The following is a 19,391-nucleotide window of genomic DNA, read 5'->3' as shown; positions in this document are numbered from 1 at the left end:
CCCACAGATGGGGTATTTCTGAAGTGTGTTTATGCATGACTTCCCAGAGCTCTCCAACAGTATTGCTCTCTAGTCATCCACTATGGTTAACTGTTTTCAAATTGGAGTTTATTATCTCTCTTTTCTTTTGTGTTTCACTTCCACCATTTTCCAGCATACTACTTGCATCAATTGCATTAATTAAATTGTCTCAGAATTTAATTAATGAAGACAGTATTAGATGATTAAGCATATTGTACATGTACTGTAGGAAACTAAATAGTAAATGCCTTGTCATAGAAGGCTGGCCACTCTACAGATCCACCCTATTGTAGACATGTGAAACACGGGACCAGATGGCAACAATTCTCAGAATGCCAAATTTGGGAAGACAAACTATAATCTACATTTTTATGTAAAACTGCTTGATTATTTTAAATATTGGTGACTAATTGGATTATATTTAAATCTACATGGTGATTAAAAACATATCAAAGTGGTTAATATTTTTTTAAAAACATATTTTTTCAAATGGTCCTCTAGCTCTCTTTGATCTATCATGTCTAGTTATAGACATCTTGCCTGTTATGGACCACCGTTAAAGCTAGAATCCATTAAAATAAACTGATAAATTGGTTATAGCAATATTATCAATTGCTGTATATTCTCTTTCCCAGATTCAAAAGGCACAAAAAAAAATCTGCTATTTTTTTAGTCGTAGATATCCCAAAGTATAATAGCTTCTCCTTTACTTTAGAAAGAATATCCTGGCCTATTCCAGGTCATCGGCCCTTTAATGACTTCATCAGTGAGACTTGTTTCTGAATATATGTACATTATCTTCTATCCTCTGATAAGCATATATGACAGTTCACCAGGACTCATTAACATGAGGTCATTAATATCGTGGAACAGTGTAATATTCTGGAGAATGCTGTCATAGTCAACTTGCTGCATATTATATAATGATAGACAGTAGTTCCATCAATCAGGTTTACCCAAATAAGGCTCAATAACAAAACCCAATAACATAAACTGATAATCATGTATTTTTTGCTTATGCCTCTGTGAGTCATCTAATATCTGGAATTTCTAGGCTGCATGCAGCTTGGCTTGACTACCAAGTGTGGAATGAGTTCCAGACTGCTCAGTGTGTCTAATTCTTCCAAGCCAGTGGGATACTAGAACATGCTACTTCATGGGAATATCAGAAGTCCAAGGAGGCAAATCCAACTATGCAAACACTTTCACATCTCACTTCACAATTCAGTTTCTAATATTCTATGTCCAAAACATGTCATATGCCAAGCCTAGTATCAAAGGGAAAGGAAGTATGCTGTTTTTATAGATGTGAGACATAAAAACAGAGTAATTGCTAAACAACAATCCAATTTATCAGACTTCATTCTGAACTATCCATGATAGTTCATGGATATATTAATATCCATGTCCTTCGTGCATGCAAAATATACTTAGTAACATAAAAAAGCTCCTAAAATTCTTCTCCATTTATGGCCACAAAACACTCAGGGTTCAGTATATTGTGACTGACACTGAGTCCAGTTGAGACTCCTTTTGTTACAGAGAACTGTGAAATAAAATCAAGTTATCTGTCTTCCACATATCAAAAATATGATGATGAATAGAAAGCTATTAACCACAATAAATGCTCTTATTTGCAAAAGAGAAGATGATGATGAAAGGAGCAGTTACTGATCTATAGTAAAGGGTATTTATTTACCTTAGAAGATAAAGGTTTCTCTCTCTCTCTCTCTTTCTCTCTCTCTCTCTCTCTCTCTCTAGATGGAAAGTGGAACAGATATTTCAGTCACCGAATATAGGGTCTCAATCTCAGTCTCAGAATTTTTGAGTTCCTCTCCTGTGGGACAAATCCAGCTGGACATGAAAGTGTATTTGGCCTTCACTGTGTCACCTCGTGGGGAATTTGCGTGTGAGGAACTTGCACTTCTCAGATGCCCTGAAACTACATAAAGGTCTATTTCAGAGATCTTGTGTTTCTCCTTAGAAAATACATGTATATTTATACATGTGTATGTACCTATAATTATATACATCATTAATTTGAAGTTTTCATCTCCAAGGAATATCTTTACTTTTCTTCTCCTCCAGTGCAGCCATACAGTAAAAAGTATTCTACAAATATTTTTCTATTATTTTAAATGGGCTGTACTACTGAAATTTCTCTGCATATTTTATTTCCTAAATTTCCAGCAGTTATAGACTTAGTCTCTAAACAGAAAAATATTAGAGACTTCTGGACTGCTCTTCAGCTGCAGAAGTGGTTTCCACTTCTATTGTTTTCAACCCTACTCCTTCTCTGGATAAAGGATCTATATTACTAAATTTTTGTGATTTTCTCTGGAAAGTGATTGCCAGTGGGAAAATATTTTCTGTTTTTTTTTCTATTATTACTCCATTTTAGCCTTATGAAATTCAGAGTCCTTAAAGAGTCTGACATTTAGATGGAAGCTTTTTTTTAAGCTTGACATGTATTTATGATTTTTCTCCTTATTTACCAAATGCTCTGTTCTATTATCATTTTGATGATAAGAACTCATTCCCCCAGTTTTAACCATACACTGCTGAAATGTGTCTTCTAATCTTTATTTTTTCATTTGTAGTTACATTTAATATCTTTCTTACTCGGTTAACAAGTTGGAAATGTCCTATTTAGGTCCTGCATAGAACACTAGCCTGATCCTATCAGTGTAGCCAACAATAAGCTCTATAAGTTTTCATAATTTTGACATAATTTATAATATACAATAATTTTATACTCATGTCATAGGTATACACTGTCTTGTGATTATTTTTGTTATGATTTTATTAAATGTTCTAATGTTATTAAAATTTCCCCTTCCCATAAGTTGTTACCTCCACTAAATTTTAAGCCTCCAAAGATAAAATCCAAGTACCCCATAGATAATTAAAGTAGGCACTCAAATATTTTTTAAATTAAATATACTTAATGGGAGAATAAATTCAGTGACTCTTTTCTCTTCCCTATAGATATAAAAATAATTACAAATAAGCATTACTTATATTATTACCATGTTTAAATAACAAATTTGGTAAGTGAAGGTATAATAAAATATATAAAGTATATATTATATCTAAACACTTAGGGATTTATTTTCTAATATTGCATTTTTCAACCATATTCCATACTGGTTTTTACCCACAAACATAGTCTCTATTTAGCAAATCACTCTGCCAATTGATAGGAAGAGTTTCCATTGCCTCCTTCAGTGAAAGTCACCATTAACAGTGGATGATTGCTTTTCCCTTTCCAGGGTCATTGACTATACCACTATCCACCAAAGAATCTTTGTAAATAATAAACACATTTCATGCATCATAGCTTTTTGGAGAATACTGGGCAGGAAGCTTCCTGTTTTGAGTTATGTTTCCTAAAACTAGTTCATGATACATTTTACATTTTCTATGTCTGGTGGTGTTTACCATATCCCTAAGTCAAAAGCCAAAGATGACTATATTAGTCTACTAAGTCAGCCATAACAACATACCACCAACTGGGTGGCTCAAACAACAGAAATGTATTTTCCCACAGTTCTGAAGGCTGGAAGTCCAAGACCAAGATGTCAGCAGGGTGGGTTTCTTTCCTGAGGCTTCTCTCTTTGATTCGCAGACAGCCTCCTTCTGACTGTGTCTTCACATGGTCTTTCTCTATGCACAGTATCTTTGAATGTTTTTCTCTTTCTAAGAACACCAGTCATATTGAATTAGGCCCCTCTTATTACCTCACTTAACACTAATTAACTCCTTAAAGGTTCCATCTTTATTTATCATCATCACATTTTGGATTAGGGCTTCAACAAATGAATTTAGCTCAGCCTATTAAAGTGAACATAGGGCCAAAATATCATAGACTATGTCCATATGTGTGGAAGAATGTGTAAATTCAGGTGCATGAGTGACAGCTGTGTGCTTAAAGTGTGTATGTGTGCAAAATATTAAGCTTGTATGAAGGCTAGTATACATAAATATACAAATATAAATAGCAAACTAAAGTCTTATTTGAAATTCCGATTGGAGTAATAGTAATTTCCTATCTTAAAGAGGACTATATATTTAATTGCCATTCACACTATGTGATAAATAGTGAAGGGAGAAATGTCCTCCTGTGTAGGGATTACTAACCTTGTGAAAGCCACTTATTCCTGAGAAGTACAAAGGCATACCTTTCTAAGACAAACCAGTACCTTCTATAACTCCAGTAGTGCTTCGGTCAAATAAATAAATTGTAATGATCTATTTAATATAGTGAGTTTTCAACTCCCACTTCATTAACAGTCACTAAGGAAGAGTAGAAAAGGTGGTGGCATAAACATGGATCAGCCATCTGCCCCTTCCTGGGATTTAGAGACAGGGCCAAATTTAGCCTCTTAAGATCCCTGTAAGCATGAAGTGGATATTCACTGAAAGCCCTGTCTCCACATAAATAGGGTTGGTTTCCAGATAAATCATGTCCTGTGGATGCTGGAAGTTATTTCTTCCTATCCTTATAAAAGCTCATGAAATAATGTATACTCGTGTAAGAGAACATATTTTTCTTTAGGCCAGAAAATGTCTTGATTTTTGCAAAGCCTTATTCGTAATTGTTGTTCTCGTTCAGAGAGAAAGACACCATTACAAATACATCATTACCTATGCCTATTTGTATTAATCTGATTGAATAAACCACCAAATTTCAATGTGTTGGATATATATTCACAGTAACCCTTATTATTATTTATGCAAATTCATTCTGCCTACAAACCTAGAGAAGGCAGTTCAGCTAATGCTAGTTTTATTCTACAAAAATCTGTACACATTTCACTACTCATCCTTAAAGGGGAGACAAAAAGGTGAATTCATAAAAGTTCTCTATTTAATTTTAAAATGTAATACACATGGACATAAAATCTGTTAAACAGACAATCATGGTAGGTGTATCTTATTGTATGCAACATTTTAAAAGTTGCTTGCCCCTTTGGCTAGTCTTAACATTTATTCGTATCACATATCTCTGTTTGTAAGGCCCTGAATTAAAGTCACTTTATCTTAAGGGAAATCGTTTTGGAGTCCCACTATCTATGATTAAAAGCTAGCTCTGTCCTTTATTATCTTAACACTTCACTAAGATATAATTTTCCTATTTGTAAAATGGAGATAATAATAGAAATTGAATTATGGGGTACTATTGAAGATGCATATGTATCATTTTTATAGACATGTTTGCAGCTTTCTAGCTTTTTTCTTCATTATACAAATAATATACAAATTCCCACTTTCCTCCTTTTTTTCATATTAAAAGTCTTTTGTAGTCTAAAAAATTTTTTTAGTCAATTTTTTTGATCATACTTTAAGTTCTGGGATACATGTGCAGAATATGTAGGTTTGTTACATAGGTATACATGTGCCATGGTGGTTTGCTGCATTCATCAAGCCGTCATCTACATTATGTATTTCTCCTAATGCTATGCCTCCTCTTACCCACCACCCCCCAACAGGCCCCAGTGTGTGACGTTCCCCTACCTGTGTCCATGTGTTCTCATTGTTCAACTCCCACTTACGAGTGACAACATGGAGTGTTTGGTTTTCTGTTCCTGTGCTAGTTTGCTGAGAATGATGGTTTCCCACTTCATCCATGTCCAAGCAAAGGACATGAACTCATTCTTTTTTATGGCTACATAGTATTCCATGGTGTATATGTGCCACATTTTCTTTATCCAGTCTATCATTGATAGGCATTTGGGTTGGTTCCAAATCTTTGATATTGTGAATTTGCTATTGTGAATAGTGCTGCAATAAATATATGTAAGCATGTGTCTTTTTAGTGGAATGATTTATAATTCTTTGGGTATATACCCATTAATGGGATTGCTGGGTCAAATGGTATTTCTAGTTCCAGATCCTTGAGAAACTGCCACACTGTCTTCCATAATGGTTGAACTAATTTACACTCCCACCAACAGTGTAAAAGCGTCCACATCTTCTCCAGCATCTGTTGTTTCCTGACTTTTTAATGATCTCCATTCTAACCGGCATGAGATGGTATCTCACTGTGGTTTTGATTTGCATTTATCTAATGACTAGTGATGATGAGCATTTTTCCATATGTTTGTTGGCTGCATAAATGTCTTCTTTTGAGAAGTGTCTGTTCATATCCTTCACCCACTTTTTGATGGGGTTGTTTTTTTTCTTGTAAATTTGTTTAAGTTCCTTGTGGAATCTGGATATTAGCCCTTTGTCAGGTGGATAGATTGCAAAAATTTTCTCTTATTCTGTAGGTTGCCTGTTCACTCTGATGATAGTTTCTTTTGCTGTGCAGAAGCTCTTTAGTTTAATTAGATCCCATTTGTCAATTTGGTCTTTTGTTGCAATTACTTTTGGTGTTTTTGTCATGAAGTCTTTGCCCATGCCTATGTCCTGAATGGTATTCCCTAGGTTTTCTTCTAGGGTTTTTATGGCTTTGAGTCTTACATTTAAGTCTTTAATTGATCATGAGTTAATTTTTGTATAAGGTGTAAGGAAGGGGTCCAATTTCAGTTTTCTGCATATGGATAGCCAGTTTTTCCCAACACCATTTATTAAATAGAGAATCCTTTCCCCATGCTTGTTTTCGTTAGGTTTGTCAAAGATCAGATGGTTGTAGATGTGTGGTATTGTTTCTGAGACCTCTCTTCTGTTCCATTGGTCTATATATCTGTTTTGGTATGAGTACCATGCTGTTTTGGTTACTGTAACCTTGCAGTATAGTTTGAAGTCAGGTATCATGCTGCCTCCAGCTTTGTTCTTTTTGCTCTGGATTGTCTTGGCTGTACAGTCTCTTTTTTGATTCCATATGAAATTTAAAGTAGCTTTTTTTTCTAATTCTGTGAAGAAAGTTAATGGTAGCTTGATGGGAATAGCATTGAATTTATAATTACTTTGGGCAGTATGGCCATTTTTATGATATTGATTCTTCCTGTCCATGAGCATGGAATGTTTTTCCATTTGTTTATGTCCTCTCTTATTTTTCTGAGCCGTGGTTTGTAGTTCACCTTGAAGAAGTCCTTCACAGCCCTTGTAAATCGTATTCCAAAGTATTTTATTCTCTTTGTAGCAATCGTGAATGGGAGTTCACTCATGTTTTGCTTCTCTGTTTGTCTATTATAGATGTGTAGGAATGCTTGTGATTTTTGCACATTGATTTTGTATCCTGAGACTTTGCTGAAGTTGCTTATCAGTTAGAGAAGTTTTTGAGCTGAAATGATGGAGTTTTCTAAATGTAAAATCATGTCGTCTGAAAATAGAGATAATTTGACTTACTATCTTCCTATTTGCATACCTTTTAATTCTTTCTCTTGCCTGATTGCCTTGGCCAGAACTTCCAATACTATGTTGAATAGGAGTGGTGAGAGAGGACATCCTTGTCTTGTGCCAGTTTTCAAAGGGAATGCTTCTAGTTTTTGCCCATTCAGTATATTGGCTGTGGGTTTGTCATAAATAGCTCTTATTATTTTGAGATATGTTCCATCAATACCTAGTTTATTGAAACTTTTTAGCATACAAGGGTGTTGAATTTTATTGAAGGCCTTCTCTGCATCTATTGAGATAAGCATATGGTTTCTGTCATTGGTTCTGTTTATGTGATGGATTACATTTATTGATTTGCATATGTTGAAGCAGCCTTGCATCCCAGGGATGAAGCTGATTTGATCTTGGTGGATAAGCTTTTTGATGTGCTGCTGGATTTGATTTGCCAGTATTTTACTGAGGAATTTCACATCAATGTTCACCTGGAATACTGGCCTGAAATTTTCTTTTTGTGTGTGTGTCTCTGTCAGGTTTTGGTATCAGGATGATGCTGGCCTCATAAAATGAGTTAGGGAGGAGTCCCTCTTTTTCTTTTGTTTGGAATAATTTTAGGAATGGTACCAGCTCCTCTTTGTACCTCTGGTAGAATTCAGCTGTGAATCCATCTGGTCCTGGGCTTTTGTTGGTCAGTAGGCTGTTAATTACTTCCTCAATTTCAGAACCTGTTATTGGTCTATTCAGGGATTCAACTTCTTCCTGGTTTAGTCTTGGGAGGGTGTATGTGTCCAGGAGGTTATCCATTTCTTCTAGATTTTCTCGTTTATTTGTATAGAGGTGTTTATAGTATTCTCTCATGGTAGTTTGTATTTCTGTGGATCAGTGGTGATATCCCCTTTATCATTTTTTATTGTGTCTAATTGATTCTTCTCTCTCTTCTTCTTTATTAGTCTGGTTAGTGGTCTATCTATTCTGTTAAACTTTTCAAAAAAAACAGCTCCTGGTTTCATTGATTTTTGAAGGTTTTTTTTGTGTCTGTATCTCTTTTAGTTATGCTCTGATCCTAGTTATTTCTTGTCTTCCGCTAGCTTTTAAATTTGTTTGCTCTTGCTTCTCTAGTTCTTTAATCATGACATTAGGGTGTCAATTTTAGATCTTTCCCACTTTCTCCTGTAGGCATTTAGTGCTATAAATTTCCCTCTGAACACTGCTTTAGCTGTGTCCTAGAGATTCTGTTATGTTCTGTCTTTGTTCTCACTGGTTTCAAAAAACTTATTCATTTCTCCCTTAATTTCACTATTTATCCAGTAGTCATTCAGGAGCAGGTTGTTCAGTTTGCATGTAGTTGTGCAGTTTTGAGTGTGTTTCTTAATCTTGAGTTCTGATTTGAATGTACTGTGGTCTGAAAGGCTGTTTGTTATGATTTCCATTCCTTTACATTTGCTGAGGAGTGTTTTACTTCCAATTATGTGGTCAATTTTAGAGTACGTGCTATGTGGCACTGAGAAGAATGTATATTCTGTTGATTTGGGTTGGAGGGTTCTGTAGATGTCTATTAGGTCTGCTTGGTCCAGAGCTGAGTTCAAGTCCTGAATATCCTTGTTAATTTGCTGTCTCACTGATCTGTCTAATATAAGGCAGTGGGGGTGTTAAAGTCTCCCACTATTATTGTGTGGGAGTCTAAGTCTCTTTATCGGTCTCTGAGAACTTGCTTTATGAATCTGGTTGCTTCTGTATTGGTGCATATATATTTAGGATAATTTGCTCTTCTTGTTGCACTGATACCTTTATCATTATGTAATGCCCTTCTTTGTCTTTTTTGATGTTTGTTGGTTTAAAATTTGTTTTATCGGAGACTAGGATTGCAACCACAACTTTTCTTTGCTTTCCATTTGCTTGGAAAATATTCATTCTTCCCTTTATTTTGAGCCTATGTATCTCTTTGCATGTGAGATGGGTCTCCTGAATACAGCACAACAATAGGTCTTGATTCTTTTCCCAATTTGTCAGTCTGTTTTTTAATTAGGGCACTTAGCCCATTTACATTTAAGGGTAATATTGTTACTATAAATTTGATCCTGTCATAATGATGCTAGCTGGTTATTTTGCACATTAGTTGATGGAGTTTATTCATAATGTCATTGGTCTTTATATTTTGGGGTGTTTTTGCAGTGGCTGCTACCAGATTTTCTTTTCCATATTTAGTGCTTCCTTCAGGAGCTCTTGTAAGGCAAGGTGGTGACAAAATCCTTCAGCATTTGCCTGTCAGTAAACGATTTTATTTCTTTTTTGCTCATGAAGCTTAGTTTAGCTGGATATGAAATTCTGGGTTGAAAATTCTTTCCTTTTAGAATGTTGAATATTGGCCCCCACTCTCTTCTGGCTTGTAGGGTTTCTGCAGAGAGATCTGCTGTTAGTCTGATGGGTTCCCTTTGTGGGTAACCTGACCTTTCTCTCTGGTTTCCCTTAAAATTTTTTCTTCTGTTTCAACCCTGATGAATCTGACCATTATGTGTCTTAGGGTTGCTCTTCTCAAGGAGTATCTTAGTGCTCTTCTCTGTATTTCCTGAATTGGAATGTTGGCCTGTCTTGTTAGATTGGGGAAGTTCATCTGGATAATATCCTGAAATGTGTTTTCCAACTTGCTTCAATTCTCCCTGTCACTTTCAGGTATACTGATCAATCATAGTTTTGGTCTTTTCACATAGTCCTATATTTCTTGGAGGCTTTGTTCATTCCTTTTTATTCTTTTTTCTCTAATCTTGTCTTCACACTTTATTTCATTAAGTTGATCTTCAATCTCTGATATCCTTTCTTCTGCTTGATCAGTTCAGCTATTGATATTTTGTATGCTTCACGAAGTTCTCATGCTGTTTTTTTCAGCTCCATCAGGTCACTTATGGTCTTCTCTAAACTCGTTATTCTATTAGCAGTTCCTGTAACCTTTGATCAAGGTTCTTAGCTTCCTTGCATTGGGTTAGAACATGCTCCTTTAGCTCAGAGAAGTTTGTCATTACCCACTTTCTGAAGCTTACTTCTGTCAATTTGTCAAACTTATTCTCTGTCCAGTTTTGTTCCCTTGCTGGCAAGGAGTTGTGATCCTTTGGAGGAGAAGAGGCATTCTGCTTTTTGGAATTTTCAGCATTTTTGAGCTGGTTTTTCCTCATCTTCATGGATTTATCTACCTTTGATCTTTGATGCTGAGGACCTTTGGATGGGGTTTTTGCATGGGCATCCTTTATGTTGATGTTGATGTTATTGTTTTCTGTTTGTTAGCTTTCCTTCTAACAGCCAGGCCTCTCTTTTGCAGATCTGCTAGAGTTTGCTGGACGTCCACTCCAGACCCTGTTTGCCTGGTTATCACCTGTGGAGGCTGCAGAACAGCAAAGATTGCTGCCTGCTCCTTCCTCTGGAAGCTTCGTTCCAGAGAGGCACCTGCCAGATGCCAGCTGGAGCTCTCCTGTATGAGGTTTCTGTCGACCCCTTCTGGGATGTTTCTCCCAGTCAGGAGGCATAGGTCCCTAACCCACTTGAGGAGGCAGTCTGTCCTTTAGCAGAGCTTGAACGCTTTGCTGGGAGATCCACTGCTCTCTTCAGAGCCAGCAAACAGGAACATTTAAGTCTGCTGAAGCTGCGCCCATAGCTGCCTCTTCCCCCAGGTGCTCTGTCCCAGGGAGATGGAAGTTTTATCTATAAGCCCATGACTGAGGCTGCTGCCTTTCTTTCAGAGATGCCCTGCCCAGAGACGAGCAATCTAGAGAGGCAGTCTGGCTACAGCAGCTTTGCTGCGTTGAGGCGGGCTCCACCAAGTCTGACCTTCAGGGTGGCTTTCTTTACACTGTGAAGGAAAAACCACCTACTGAAGGCTCAGAGATGGTGGCTGCCCCTCCCTCCACCATGCTCAAGTGTCCCAGGTCGACTTCAGACTGCTGTGCTGGCAGTGAGAATTTCAAGCCAGTGGATCTTAGCTCGCTGTGCTCCATGGGGGTGGGACCCACTGAGCAAGACCACTCGGCTCCCTGGCTTCAGCCCCCTTTCCAGGGGAGTGAATGTTTCTGTCTTGCTGGCATTCCAGGCACCACTAGGGTACAGAAAAAAAAAAAAAAAAAAAAAACTCCTGCAGCTAGCTTGGTGTCTGCTCAAATGGCCACCCAGTTTTGTGCTTGAAACCCAGGTCCCTGGTGGTGTAGGCACCCGAGGGAATCTCCTGGTCTGCAGATTGCAAAAACTGCGGGAAAAGCATAGTATCTGGGCTGGAGAGCACCATCCCTCATGGCACATTCCCTCATGGCTTCCCTGGGCTAAGGCAGGGAGTTCCTTGACCCCTTGCACTTCCTGGGTGAGGTGACACCTCATGCTGCTTCGGCTTGCCCTCCGTGGGCTGCACCCACTGTCTAACCAGTCCCAATGGGATGAACCAGGTACCTCAGCTGGAAATGCAGAAATCACCTGTCTTCTGCATTGGGCTCACTGGGAGCTGCAGACCAGAGCTGTTCCTATTTGGCCATCTTGCCTTCAGTCAACTTTCCTCCTTTTTATCGACATAAGTTATTGGTGATTTGACCAGGAATATCTACTGGGGTATGATTTAGTAGCATATACCGGAAGGCACAAATTGCAGGCTAAATAAGATAGAGATATAAGCCTCTCATGTTAAAGTTAGTCTGGAGACAAGAAGGGAAGAAGTGATATGGCAGTTCCATGTTAATCAGGGACTTAGGTTCATCCAGTCATTTTAAATTATATTCCTTAATGCTTTACTCGCATACTCAAGACTTCCTCATAATCAAAGGAGGCTGTAGATGCTTCAGCTAGCATGTTCATACTCTAGGCAGGAAGGGGAGGGAAGATGGAAACAGAATAATTATGAAAATGTTTTCTTCTCAATTTACCAGCCCTCTTTAAGAAGATCTTCTCAATCTTCACCCAGCAATTAAGACTTATGGCATATTAGGCAACTATAGTTGCTAAAGAAGCTAGGGAACTTTTTTGAAAAAAATACATTATTGGGTTATGTTGCCACCAGAGGTAAAAATCAAAATTTTGTTATTAAGGATAAAGAGAACAATGAATATTGGCTAGGCAACGAAAATCTCTTTTATAGACATATTATTTTATGTATACTTAAAAATAATTTTTAACATTTGAAAATAGTTAATATTTTATTGTAATTTAGGTAATTTTATTTGATTTTGGGTCAAATTACAAGGATGTATTCAGGCACTGTCTCAGATAGCGGTCACCAAAATTTTCTTTTTGAAGTTGCTGACATATTTTTATAGTATGGTGGGAAGAACTCTTGATTTGAAATCAAGAGAATGTATATAGACTGGATGTTTGATTTGGAACCTGTATTACAACCTCAGTCAGTTTCCCAGACTCCAGAAAATAAGATAATGATTCATCCTTTAGGATTATTTTTTATGTAAATAAAAACATATAAAGAACAACACATTTAATCCTAAGTGAGAAATCTTAATAGGTGTGATGTGATCATATTATACATATTGCAATATATTTGAAAATGGCCAACTTAGTTTTGGAATCCCAAACAAACAACACATATAGTAAGATGTCTTTGAATAGTCACCTGATTCACCCTTAATTAATTGAAACCTACATGCCTTAAACAGGAAGTTGACTAACACAGTTTGACTAAAATAGAGTAGCTTAAATTTAAGTGCTAATATCACAAAAATTTAAGAATGTCATTTGCTTTTAGTTCTATATTGTGAACAGACAACCTAGCCTCTTTCTGAATCCCTTTCTACAGAAGAAGAAGAAGAAGAAGAGGAAGAAGAAGAAGAAGAAGAAGAAGAAGAAGAAGAAGAAGAAGAAAAAGAAGAAGAAGAAGAACAACAACAACAACAACAAGAAAAAGAACAAGAAGACAAGAAGAAATAATAATAGGCAAACTTTATTACATGCTTATTATGTGTAAGGCAGTATTCTGTGCACTTTATATATTTCAATACATTTATTTTTTTTTAATTTAATTTAAGTTCAGGGGTACATGGCCAGGTTTGTTGTATAGGTAAACCCATGTCATAGGGTTTGTTGTAAAGACTCTTTTGTCACCCAGGTATTAAGCCTAGTACCCAGAGTTATTTTTCCTGATCTCCCTCCTCCCACCCTCCACTGTCTGGTAGGCCCTAGTGTCTGTTGTTCCCCTTGCTGTGTCCATGTGTTCTCATCATTTAGCTCCCACTTATAAATGAGAACATGTGATGGCAGCTGTTCCACCTGGCTACATATAGTCAGCCATCTTGCCCTGACACCCCCATTTACTTTCATAAGTCTTTTGAGAAATAAAAGGTACTGAAATCTCCCAGTCGGTCCATAAATAAAAATGACCTACTGACTGTCTTCCTAAGGCAACCTGCGGCAATAGAAAATAAACCGGTTTCCAGCGGCTATTTTTGTTACTGTTAAAATGGTGTTCCTCCCAGAGAAGAGAATGAAGAACTTTGTTTCTTGTTTCTGTGGAGACCTAGGGGCTTCTAGAAAATCCTATTCTTTTTCTCTCATGTTAGCTTTTTATAAATTCTAACATGAATAGTAAAATGTTCAGTATTTTCGCCTTATTTTTATTTCTTTTACTTCTCTTATGGGTATTCCAAGGACAGGATTCAATATTAAATATGGCTTTTGTTTTATATGTAGATTGAGTTCTCTGTGTCAAGGCCCACTTATTTAGAGGGAAAATGGGATTCTATTTTTGGAATTAAATTGTTGGCCCTTAATCAGTCTAGCACGTTTCCATACTTCAGCACTGTTGACATTTTGGACTGGATGATTCTTTGTCTTGGAAACTGTTCTGTGTGTTGCAGGATATTTAGCAGCATTTATCAAGAGCTTCTACTCACCAGATGCCAGCAGCATCTCCTCTGATATGACAACCAAAAATATACCAAAAGTGCAAAATCACCCCAGTTGAGAACAACTAGACTCTAGTAGTTTAGTTCAAATATAAAATGAAGCTTGATGGTGGGATCAATTTGATGACAATGAGAAAAAAAAAAAGTTAATTTGGTTATTCTAGAAAGATTTTCCTTCAAAAAGCAATGTTAACTAAATAGACAGAACTGTTTTTTCTTTCTAAACTATATCAGAGGTGTATTAGATCATTTTCACCCTGCTGATAAATATATACCTGGAACTGGGAACAAAAAGAGGTTCAATTGGCCTTATAGTACCATATGGCTCAGGATGCCTTAGAATCATGGCTAGTCACTGGCCCCTTTCAGTCACGGCAGGAGCAGCTGGGACACAGGGCACCAAGTCCCTAGGCTGCACACAACACAGGGACCTGGGAGCAGCCCACAAAACCACTTTTTACTCCGGGGCCTCCAGGCCTCTGATGGGAAGGGCTGATATAAATGTCTCTGACGCGGCCTGGAGACATTTTCCCCATTGTCTTTGAGATTAACATTCAGCTCTTGCTACTTATGCAAATTTCTGAAGCTGGCTTGAATTTCTCCCCAGAAAAATGGGTTTTTCTTTTCTGTCGAATAGTCAGCCTGCAAATTTTCCAAACTTTTATTCTGTGTTTCCCTTATAAAACTGAATGCCTTTAACAATACCCAAGTTACCTCTTGAATGCTTTGCTGCTTAGAAATTTCTTTCTCCACCCAATTCGTGATGCATTCCGTATTTTTAGAAAAAAAAAAAAAAAAATTTCTTTCTCCAGAAACCCTAAATCATCTTTCTCAAGTTCAAAGTTCCACAAGTCACTAGGGTAGAGGCAAAATGCTGCCAGTTTCTTTGCTAAAACATAACAAGAGTCACCTTTGCTCCAGTTCCCAACAAATTCCTTATCTCCATCTGAGACCACCTCAGCCTGAACCTTATTGTTCATATTGCTATTAGTATTTTGAGCAAAGCCATCCAACAAGTCTCTAGGAAGTTCTAAACTTTCCCATATTTTCTTGTCTTCTTATGAGCCCTCCAAACTGTTCCAACCTCTGCCTGTTACCGAGTTCCAAAGTCGCTTCCACATTTTTGGGTATCTTTTCAGCAATGTCCCTCTCTACTAGTACAAATTTACTGTATTAGTCTGTTTTCATGATGCGGATAAAACCTACCCAAGACTGGGAAGAAAAAGAGGTTTAATTGGACTTACAGTTCCACATTGCTGGGGAGGCCTCAGAATCATGGCGGGAGGTAAAAGGCACTTCTTATATGGCATCAGCAAGAGAAAAGAAAAGAGGAGGAAGCAAAAGTGGAAGCCTCTGATAAACCCATCAGATGTTGTGAGACTTATTCACTATCACAAGAATAGCACGGGAAAGACCAGACCCCATGATTCAATTACCTTCCCTTGGGTCCCCCAACAACCACAATGCATGGGAATTCTGGGAGATATAATTCAAGTTGAGGTTTGGGTGGGGACACAGCTGAACCATATCAGCAGGGGTTCTATGTACCTTACTTAAGCATTAGCCAAATATACAGCTTATTCTATGTATTTCCTATAAATATTTGTAAGAAGATTGTTAAATAGGAAATTTATATTATTTTTGCTATGTATAGGCCTAATAGTCATATAAAACAAATGTAATAGATTTACTTCTGCTCCATAACATGGTATATAGCAGGATAATAAAATATACCAATACTAGAAATGAATGAAACAGCAGAGCAAACTGAAGAGTCATTCTAAATCCAGGCAGTCCTCAGAAGTTAGGGGTTCACAGAGTATTAATTCAAAATCAGAGTGAACTAAAAGCCACACATCAAGATGGAGTAATAGACTGAAGTCAGGCAAGCTGACAGATTTTAGAGAAGCAGTACATCTAGAGTTAGTGTACCTCAAGTTAGAGAGGAGCCCTATCTCACAAATGTAGTTTTTTAGAGCCAGACTCAGCAACTGATATCCCAGGGCAGACTACTGTATAGCATTATCCATTTAGGGGATGCTGAAAATTACCAAGAACAGTTTAAAAAGATGAGGAAATATTTAAATGTATACTTAAAGACAGAAGAAAATGGTGACTATGTAATTCATATTTAGAGAAGATCAGAATAGAAATACGACAGTACTGTATAAAGATGCACAAAGTGAGGGGCACATAAACTAAATTAAATGACTGTGCACTTACAGCTACTAAGAATAATATAAGTGAAATTTCCTGACTTCTTCTCTAGTGTTTTTCTTTTTTTTTTTCTGTTGCTCAGTGTTTGTTTTAGACAAATAAAACATTTCTGATTTTAGCACAGAGGTTTATGCAGCATATTTTAAAAAGTGATTAGCTATATTTCTATGGCTATGGATAAGGTAATAGATTTTATCAATGAATGAAACTGACAGCAAGATGATTAGTGTACAGAAGAGTTTTTAAAAACACACTTTTCCTCCACATCACGTTTTCTTTTTTCTTTTTCTTTTTTTTTTTTTTTTTTTTTTTTTTTTTTTGCTTATCTGGGAAATTACTCCAATTGTGAAAGTCGTTTCCTTGGTACATATAATATTATTTGTATATTATCTCTTTACCATATCTTCAAGCATATTAAAGGATAAAATGTCTCTTTTGTGCTTTCCATGTTTTCATAAATCTTCCACATATTATATGCAGTATAATGTAAACAACATACATATTATATTATGTTATATGGCTGATCAGAGATCTGACTTCTCCAGTGTGGGCTGGCATTATCCAATCCCTAGGGCCCAAACAATGAACAAAAAGCCAGAAGGGCAAATTATCTCTCACTCTTTTTGAGCTGGGACATTAATCTTCTACCCTCAGACACTGGAGCTCCTGGTTCTCAGGTCTTCAAATTCTGGGGCTAATACCAGCAACCCCCTCCCTTCTTGGACCTTTTGGCTGGGATAGGTCATAAAACCTCTTGGGCTACATGAGAATGTAAACCAATTTTCATAGTAAATTTCATACACATACACACATATATGTATATATATGTATATTATATTTGTATATATAATGTTATTTGTTCTGTTTGTCTGGAGAATCCTGTCAGGGTTCTACACAACAACAATGAACCATTTCTCGAACGGTTTGTGATGTGAGATGAAAAGTGGATTTTATATGACAACCTGTGACAACCAGTTCAATGGTTGCACTGAAAAGAAGCTCCAAAGCACTTTCCAAAGCCAAACTTGCACCAAAAAGTGGTCATGGTCATTGGTGGTCTCCTGCCGGTCCGATCTTTCTAATCCCAGTAAAACCATTACATCAGAGAAGTATGCTCAGCAAATCAATGAGATGAACCAAAAACTGCAATGCCTGCAGCCAGCATTGGTCAACAGAAAGGTCCCAATTCTTCTCCATGACAACGCCCAAACCGCAAGTCATACAACCAACACTTCAAAAGTTGAACGAATTGGGCTACAAAGTTTTGCTTCATCTGCCATATTCACCTGGCCTCTTGCCAACCAACCAATGACTACTTCTTAAAGCACCTTCACAACTTTTTGCAGGAAAAACACTTCCACAACCAGCAGGATGCAAAAAAAAAAAAAAAAAAAAAAAAAAAAAAAGGTGCTTTTCAAGAGTTCATTGAATCCCAAAGCATGGATTCTTACACTCCAGGGATAAACAAACATTTTTTGTTGGCAAAAATGTGTTGATTGTAATGGTTTCTATTTTGGTTAATAAAGATGTGTTTGATCCTAGTTATAATGATTAAAAATTCACAAGCCAAAACCGCAATTACTTTTGCATCAACCTATTTGAAGAATAATAGTATTCTAAATGCTCCTTGAAGCACAAACTAATAGTTAAGAGAGACCAGGGGATCCAAACTTAAGTATATTTCACATTAAAATCTTGTTCTTTTACTGTACCCAATGTTTATGGCCAATATTACAACTATTTATTCTCTTAATCATTTCCATTTGTCAAGTAAACTCAATTTGGAGATTGTGATTTCTTCAAATTAATGAAAAAGCAAATTAAATTCTATCAATGATAAGTTTAAATTATAAAGAATTTTAATATTTACATAAGAGCTGCATTGCAACTAATAAAAATTTTCACCAGGAAATTATATTCATATTTGTGACAATTTTCTGTTTTATAAACCAATCAGTTGAAAGAGAATCATTCCTTTACTCGATGTAATTAATTTCAAGCTTAATTCTAAAACTAATGACTTAATTCTTGTTAGCATCCCTTTTCCTGTGCCCCTTTCTCCCTTCACATCATGGAATTGCAATAAATTTTACTCCATTATAGATTCTCATAATTGGAAAAATAAATAGAATATGAATCCTTACATTTTTTAATTTAAAAAAACTTAAGGTTAACCAATTTTACAAATCATCAGTATATTTTAGGCAATAGGTTAAAATTCAAAATTTTTATTTGAAAACTAAGTTGTTCTATATTAAGTAACTACAGATTGTGGGGGTAGATTGCACATACTTCTTTCTTTCCAGGCTCCCAGAAAAATAATGCCATTGCTGGTTTCCCCTCTTGGTGAATTATTACAATATCAATAAGCAAAGAGTTTGGTCTATTGGGTTTCACCAAATCTGCTGATTAATGAACAATATTCTATATTTTCTAAGGTGTTGCAAATGTATTTTTCTACCATTGTGTTGTCAGTTATAATTAAACATAAAAGCGGCCTTCAAATGAGAAAGATCAATACATTACGAAGCTTTGGCTGGTACTTGCTGCCTAGGTAAAATAAGGCAACACACATTTCAATAATTCTTTCAAAAGCTGAGTTTGCCCTCTGCAAAAATTCTCACTGGACTCTTCTCTAGGAGTGATAGTCTTTGAAAACTGTTGAGTAATGAATGAGAGCTCATGATGAAAAGTTTCTCTTTCTTAGTCATTCACTCTATACTCTATCTGAATTCAGAACATTCCTATCATTCCTATGTTCTCTTCTGAAAGCAAAACTTTACCCCTAACAAATATGCATTAGACAGAAAAACATATAATCCTCCTATGGTTTTAATGTAACAACCTATCCTAAATTCATGCTTCAGTGTTTGTTTGTTTTGTTTTTGTTTCTCTTTTCACTGAATGTGTTAACATTGAGAGTAAGGCACCACAGTACAATTTGGAGTGAATGGAGTGAAGAGAGTGTAAGCTTCTTCAGCACTGGAAAACAAGTGG

The sequence above is a fragment of the Pan troglodytes genome, chromosome 4 (assembly GCF_028858775.2).
Source record: "Pan troglodytes isolate AG18354 chromosome 4, NHGRI_mPanTro3-v2.0_pri, whole genome shotgun sequence".
In the NCBI taxonomy this organism is placed as follows: Eukaryota; Metazoa; Chordata; class Mammalia; order Primates; family Hominidae; genus Pan; species Pan troglodytes.
This window is presented reverse-complemented; position numbering follows the sequence as displayed.